Source organism: Stomoxys calcitrans, chromosome 1 (genome assembly GCF_963082655.1).
Source record: "Stomoxys calcitrans chromosome 1, idStoCalc2.1, whole genome shotgun sequence".
Classification (NCBI taxonomy): domain Eukaryota; kingdom Metazoa; phylum Arthropoda; class Insecta; order Diptera; family Muscidae; genus Stomoxys; species Stomoxys calcitrans.
In genome coordinates, this window is record NC_081552.1 from 78166947 (window position 1) to 78174792 (window position 7846).

Genomic DNA, 7846 nt, shown 5'->3' on the forward strand with positions numbered 1-7846 from the left:
AGAAATGATGGAACGATATTACCTTATGGCCTTCTACCAAGAGCCACGAAGTAAACAGATGGGTTTCGCCCAGCTGACGCGTAGAGTTGCCATTGCGTATGTTATTTGCCATTGCATATGGCGAATTACTACACTGGGTGAGATTGTTGTTGGGCGGCTATACGACGATAAAGCGGTTTTCATTCATATAAAGTAGCCGCTCCAAACGAAAAGATTTAAGAGAATTTAAATGTTAGCTATTGGGTTACAAATGTTCTAAAACCGGAGTTAATGCATAAAATCAATATGGCTATTAACTCAAGATGGCTAATTTTTATGATTGAGTGAGAACAAAGTAATAAAAGAGGGTTAATTAGGCATTTTGGCGTCAGTTGAAAAGAAAAGTGCATGACATTATATCTGAGAGATGTGTATTTAAATTTGAATTGCAAAGTAATAATAAGGAAGAGGTTAGTGTTTTGTTAAGTTAACAAAATCTTGGGCAGCGGTCATTAAGGAGACGTTTTTTTTGTTTAGAAAATTCCAGTGGGTGTTTTGTGTGTCGACATAAGTCGTTTTGCTGTTTTAATCGAGACTGTGAGAAATAAATAAAGATACCAAATAAGATAAAGTGAGTTTTTAGGTTATATTTCTATGACCGAAAGGTGTTTTAAACCCTGTTATTTGCAGATAAAGCCTCCTGGACGAGAGGAGGCGAAATTTTTGTTGGTGCAAGTGGCTGGGTTAAGGCTAAAGTGAATTCCCCCCGATTCAGAAACACACATTGAACGGTGATTACCGCAAACGCCACCGTTTCATCTGGTGGTTATAAAGGTAGGCCGCTTTTTAGTTTATTGTGCCCAAAAGAGGGCGAGAGAGGAAATTCCGTCCGTTGTTGTCCAGACCGAGAGGTTTGGTTGGATGAAAAATCGGTGGTCAACGTTAATCCAGAGGTGCACAATTGTTGCCATCAGGCTATCCAAATTAGGGGAACTATCCCAGTTATCTCTGGAAAGCGGAATCTTTGCTTGTATTCGGCCGTACACTTTTGTTTTGGTGATGGCAAAAGGTACCACCAGTTGAACACCTCCAACGACTTTGAATTTGAAATTATATGAAGTCACGCACACATACTAACCTTTACTTTGAAAAGGCGAATTCGACTGATGACGAAACGTTTTATTCTCCTCCCGAAATAGATGATACCGAAAGATTAAAACCTTGGGGTTATAATGCAATAGTAATCAAACTTTTCATTACCTTTTTTTTTTGTATGAGGATATTGACATGATTATTATATTTTGATTTTTTAACTACCTTCTACTTTATTTTTACCATCATATTTATTTCTTACATTATTATTTATTGACCATTTTTTTTATATTTTTTTCATATATCCTAAGTTTTAGCTTACGTTTTTTTTTACTTGTTTTTATGTGATAGAATTTGCAAAACGTTCATGAGTACGCGTTTGTAGGGTGTCTATTCCCAACAGTGTGTCCCTTCTAAGAGAGCTCCCTTAGGTAGGCCAGGCTTAACCGTTTTTATTTATATTAATTTGATTATCCTTCTTTGCAAGTTCTAGTGTTCAGTGTTCGTTTCATGTAACCAGAAAGTTAAAAATTAGAAGATTAAGTTAATTGATTTAATGCTATAATTTAGTTAAAACTCAGTACTGTCAGTTTATTGTTGATGATTTTGATAAAAGAAAGACAGGAATCTTAATACGAATTGCGTTAGTTTTAGGCCTTTATATTTTAAATAAAATTTATGATGTTGTGACTTGTTTAAAAAAAAAGAAATATGTTGTGCTAAATTGTGGATATAAGGGGGGTGTCAACGTGAGGTAGGTGTGGTGGCTTGAGCGGGATACAGGGATCATGTTTGAAGAAGGGGATGTCCACATGACCATGGTAGGGCAGGGCGACTGGAGGGTCCATCTACCTCCCACTTAGGAAGAAATCTGGGCTTGTGTGTTAGTGTTGTCTAGTTTGTTAGAACATTTTTATTTATTGATACGACCCCGGGGCGAAAGATGATGGGATGGGACCTCCCCTGATAAGGCGACGAAATCTAGCCGGTGCCCAAATCATTTTTGGCCGCAAATAGGGGCCTCGTAACAGCCCCTAGAGGCTTAGGAAGTCAAATCGGGTGATGGGTTTATATCCCAGCACGGAATAGCTGTGAGCACCACAAATGCCGGGACATTGGGGTCCGATATGTGTGGTGTTCCGGGCGCGACCACAGCTTGCGGATAGTTGAATGCTCCACACGGAGTAGCTGCAACGACAGCCTCGGATAATCAGCGATATCGATCGGAGAGTCTCAGTGAGAGGCCGGTCGGCACCGACTCTTGCACAAACAGACTGCCTATGATGCTCATTATGACAAGGCGGGTTAATGGCACCTTTAGATAAGCAATGACCACCCTTTTCCCGCGGCGATCGGTGCTTTGTTTCTCCATTTTTCCATTAGCTAATCGATATGTCCTTTAGCAAACTAAACAGATTGTTGCGTGGTCAGCATTAGTACCATTCTTGAACGATTTGCCAATAAGTTACTTTCCAACAATTATTTGCGAATATTGGGACAAACTGCAGATTTAGCCCTTTTTGAAGACACAGTAGAGTTTGCTTTGCTATATCACACAAACAACGGTCATCAATAGTTGATATGTAGATAAGAACACCACACAGGCTGGAACTATGAGCTCCGATCTGTGTGGTGGTCATATGTGGTTATACCGAGCGCATCCACAGGTTGCGGATAGTGGAATGTTCCATACGGAGTAGCTTCAACGGCAGTCGAGGGCAATCAGCGGTATCGAGCGGAGAGTTTCAGTGAGAGGCGGGCGGCACCGGCTCTTGCACAAATACTGAGTGCCTATGATGCTCGATATGACAAGGCGAGTAAATGGTGCCTTTAAATAACCAGTGGCCACACTGTTCCCGCGGCTATAGATCCTTTGGACCGGAACGAGCTTAATTGCCTACAAGTATAGTCCAAACAGTTTTATAACTTGATATACCTCCCATATAAACCGATGTTGTTGTGTAGCCAAATTTTCATGTGGAGGTGACGATCCTCGTCAAGCTCCTGTTGGTGAGCAAGCTCGTTCCGGTCCAAAGGACCGATCGCCGTAGGAAAATTATGGTCATTGGTTATTAAAAGGCGCCAATAACTCGCCTTGTCATATCAAGCAACATAGGCACTCAGTATTTATGCAAGTGCTGTGCCACCCAGCCTCTCACTGAGACTCTCCGCTCCATACTCCGTATGGAGCATTCCACTATCCGCCACCTGTGGACGCGCCCAGTAGCTCTCAGCTAAGCTTCTCGTGATAACAATAAACACCACACAGATCGGTAAGGATAATACAACAGGTTCAGAGAACATGTTGTCTTGGCATAAGAGGATCGATGAGGACCACGCCCACTAGGGCACTAGAGCCTTTCCTAGATATCCGACCTATAGACATAAAGATTAGGTTTGAGGCAGTCACTGCGGCTATGAGACTTAAGACGATGTGAGAGTGGATAGAGGATAAGAGCAGGTCATAGCATCGTCATATAATCGAGGCGACGATTGGAAACCCGGATAGATGAAAAGAGGTTTCCGATCGGATACTTGAGATGAAACTTAATGTCAAACGCGAGGCACTGCAGCCAGAGGCACAGTCTTGGATCAACGGAACTCTGGTATTGCCATCTGGGAGATCGTGCTATAAGGATGGCTCAAAACTAGCGGAGAGAGTAGGCCTGGTTATTTACATTGAGAACCCAGGGACTGAGATCTGTTTTCGACTGCCTATTTAACTGCCCAGTCAGACCCACTCGACTCAGACCCAGATCCCTCTGGACGCACCCCATCTTAGTCACAGAGTTCCTGGATCTTAACACTCAACAGAATCAAGCAGACGAAAGATAGAACACAACAACGATCCTGCAGGCAGGGATCCGGGTAATCACGGAATGCGTGATGTGGTGTTCACGCCAGAAAGTGGAGTTTTAACATTTCTACGGACAGTAAACTAGGAATCAGGGCAATAACAACTACGAACAGGCTTGGAGTGTAAGAGATTAACACAGTATCAGACATGAGCCAACTTAGGGGAGTGGTATTGAAAACAATTAAGGATTTTGTAAGTAGCACGGAATTCCCAACTTAAAATTTTCTTTTCAGAGGTTACTTTATAGTTTTTAAAGCGCACAACAAGCCGATTACTGGGTTAAGTGTATGTCCATAGTGGCATGAGGCGGATTAATATCCGGACCCTCTTTTGAACCTAACCTAACCTATTGGAAATCAGAACAAAACACCTCATGCGAAATTTCAGCCAAATGGGACAAGGCTCTAGAAGCTGAAGAAGTCACGATCCAAGATCGGCGAAGGGTGAAGGGTATAAAAAAGGCGTGTGTAAAAATCTAAATGCAAAAAGAAAAGAAAGATACACATATTGAAGCTACGACTGCCGAAACCCTATATACGTTCATTACGCCATAGTTTCCTTCACGGGAAAGAAAATAATTCATATTTAGAAAATGCAAACGACGCAAACTCCATACCTTTGAGAGCAGAATTCTGCTTGCGGCATGTTCTCAGATAATTCTCATTTATCTATATTCACGTGCGCCACCATCCAGTCTATCTGCGAAGTTCAAATTCTTTTTCTATACATAATTCATCTATGGAAATACGCAAAATGCGGCGTCAGAACGAGCACGACGTCAGGGGCTAGATAAATTCGTATACACAGCTGTGTCGGAAATCACACAGGTTAAAAGGACGGAACGTAGCAATGTCTGTAAATGACACACTCCTACAAGGACTAAAATGGCAAATAAACGTATGCAAATTGTGCCCATGAACATTCCACTAAGGAACAGGGGCAAACTTCTCACATATGACATATCCCTGACGCTGTTTGTCGGCGGGTTCAATCGTCTAGGGATAGGTTAGGTAAGAGGGGCAGTCCTTTAGAGACTCAGACAATTTTAAGTCCATTGTGATACCCCAGTAGCGACAGACCAAGGCTACTGGCGGGAATCGAACCCACGACCCCCTCACTGGTAATCCAAGCACGCTACTTACTCGGCTACCGCGTCGCCCATCGTCTAGGGGTAAGGAAGTCCTAAATCATGGCGTCGACAAAGACCTAGTATCAGGTGATACGGCAATCTTCAAAGGATAAGAATGTCTTAAAAATGCTGCGTCAAGCGTCGTTCACCTTAGTTTTTTATCATTTGGAAAGTCGGAAAACACAGTGTCTGGGTTAGAAAAACACATATCTCTGTGTCCACAATCATCCAAGTTAGAAGGAGGGAAAGAATTATCGTTCATTATAGCCGCAAATTTGCGAAGGGGCATTCCTTGGAAAGGCAAGATTCTGGATCGATCGTGGTACGTAAACCCGACTGCATTCGGTATCGGTGAGAATGTCGTAAATCTCGGTGTCGATAGAGAAACAGCAATAGATGCTATCAGCAAACTGCAAGGACTAAAAAGAAGGATCGTTCCCCCGATCGGGTCTATGCACCGGAACGACCTTGCTGCCAAGGATCCCCACTCCCACATGCGGCAACAACAATAATAAAAACGCGGATAATCAATCGAATGGAAATGACTTTTTACCACATAACGTAATTTGTAGGCGTTGTTTAACGAACTACAGTTATGTGCGAAAAATAGGGACAGCGGCTAGACAGACGAATAAAGGATTCTAAAGCGCGTAGAATTAAAGCTAGGTCGCATACACATTACAAAAACAATTCTCGTTATGAAAACGTCAAACATGTACTGATATTTCTCATGAAAACACTTTTGCTACAAAAAGTCCAATTTAAGGTGTTGCGAGATAATAGGGACAATAAATCGAATCATTTAAAAAATTTAGAAAATTCATTAAAAGTTGTAGGCCTCTTGTATCATATACAGGATATCGTAATATCTACAAATTACATTGAAATTTTACAGAATTGTATCATTACATTATCTGATGACTATAGACTTGTCAAATAAATTTTCCAACTGTATAAGAGCTTTAAACACACTTAACACCGACAACCTTGGTATAGAATCAATAACATTTCTGTCCTGGAGTAGCCGCCAAAGGCTACGAATCTAAATTCGATTGAAAGTCTGTTGGTTGTAGTTAAAACTCAAATAAGAGGATTACGCCAAAACTGCAGTTTTGAGTTTAAAACTCACAAATGTCCATATAATTTTTTCATGATTACATTTTTTAGATAATACATTTTGAAGCAAAAAAAACTTGCTGACTTCATTCAGAAGGACATTCCCTCATTACTTTAAAAAAAAAAATTATAAAACTTTTATCATTGAAATTTTTGTAGTGTTTTGAAAAAGTAATCGTGAAAAACTCGTGTTTTCACCTGTGAAAAACGAATATTGGCAAACAAATAAAAAACCGCACATGTTTGTTTTTGCAGTCTACATGCATTAACAAATAGTTAAAAATCATCGTTCTATCTCTCATTTTACGCGCTTAAGAATCATTTATTTGTCTGTCTAGCCGCTGTCCCTATTTTGGCACATAATTGTATATGCAACTTTGTTATCTTTTCTACACTTGAGGTTCATTCCTACACTGTACTCACCACATTATTAAGCTGCAAGTCCTTGACTGGTCGACTGCTTCCAGCCACTGCTTTAAGCTCATTAAAAAGAGGATTATGGCTTTATGCCCGGTAGATTTCGATTATGCACCACTATTTAGCGTTTTGTTTTTTTTTTTTTTTTGTTAATTCAAACTTCGGCCAGCAGTTTAGAATTTATAAATAATTTTAAACATTAAATGGATAGCATATGAAGATTAACCAAGAAATAATTGGGAGAATATCAATACAAGTCAAATACATGTTTAGTCCTGTTGGCATTAACATTAGTTTCATTTTTTTCTACTGCATAAAACATCAAATCGTGCGATTTCATTAGTATAAAAATTCAATTTTTTGTTATAGTCTTTCTTTTAAGGTAATATATCGAAGAATCTCTCTCTTGCCTTTTAAAAAGCACAGGTGTTGATACAAAGAAATGTTGAATTAGGGGTCTTTCAGGTCTTTGGTGAATAAAGAGTGAAGCCCATTTTCCAGTTGCACTGTCATTCTAAATATTGTTCAGACCACTTGAATGATGCGTACTTCAAAACTCCGTCATGTTTAATCCACACATCTTACTAAATGTACGGCCCCGCACTGGATAGCCGTGAGCACCACATAGACTGGAACATTGAGGTCCGATCTGTGTGGTGTTCATTGCAGTCACAAGAGGCTTAACTGCGAGCTTCCGCGCGCACCTACAGGTGGCGGATAGTGAAATGCTCCATTTGGAGTAGCTGCAACTGCAATTGTGGACAATCAGCGGTATCGAGTAGAGAGTCTCAGTGAGGAGTCGGGCGGCAACGGCTCTTGCACAAATACTGAGTGCCTATGATGGTCGATATGACACGGCGGGTTATTGGCGCCTTCCAATAACCAATAACCACCCTGTTCCCGCGGCGATCGGTCCTTTGGAGTCCTTGCTCACCTAAAGGAGCTTGACGAGGATCATCACCTCCACAAGAAAATGTGACTACAAAAACAACAACAACAACTAAATACACGAGATTATTTTGTCCACCACAAAGGCTGGTACTTTGAGCTCAGATTTGTGTGGTGTTCATCGATATTACGAGAAGCATAGCTGGGAGCTACCGGATGCGTCCACAGGTTGCAAATAGTGGAATACTCCATACGGGGCAACCGCAACTGCAATCGCGGACAATCTGCAGTATCGAGCGGAGAGTCTCAATGAGAGGCCGGGACGCACCGGCTCTTACTTAAATACAGAATTCTCAAGATGCTCGACA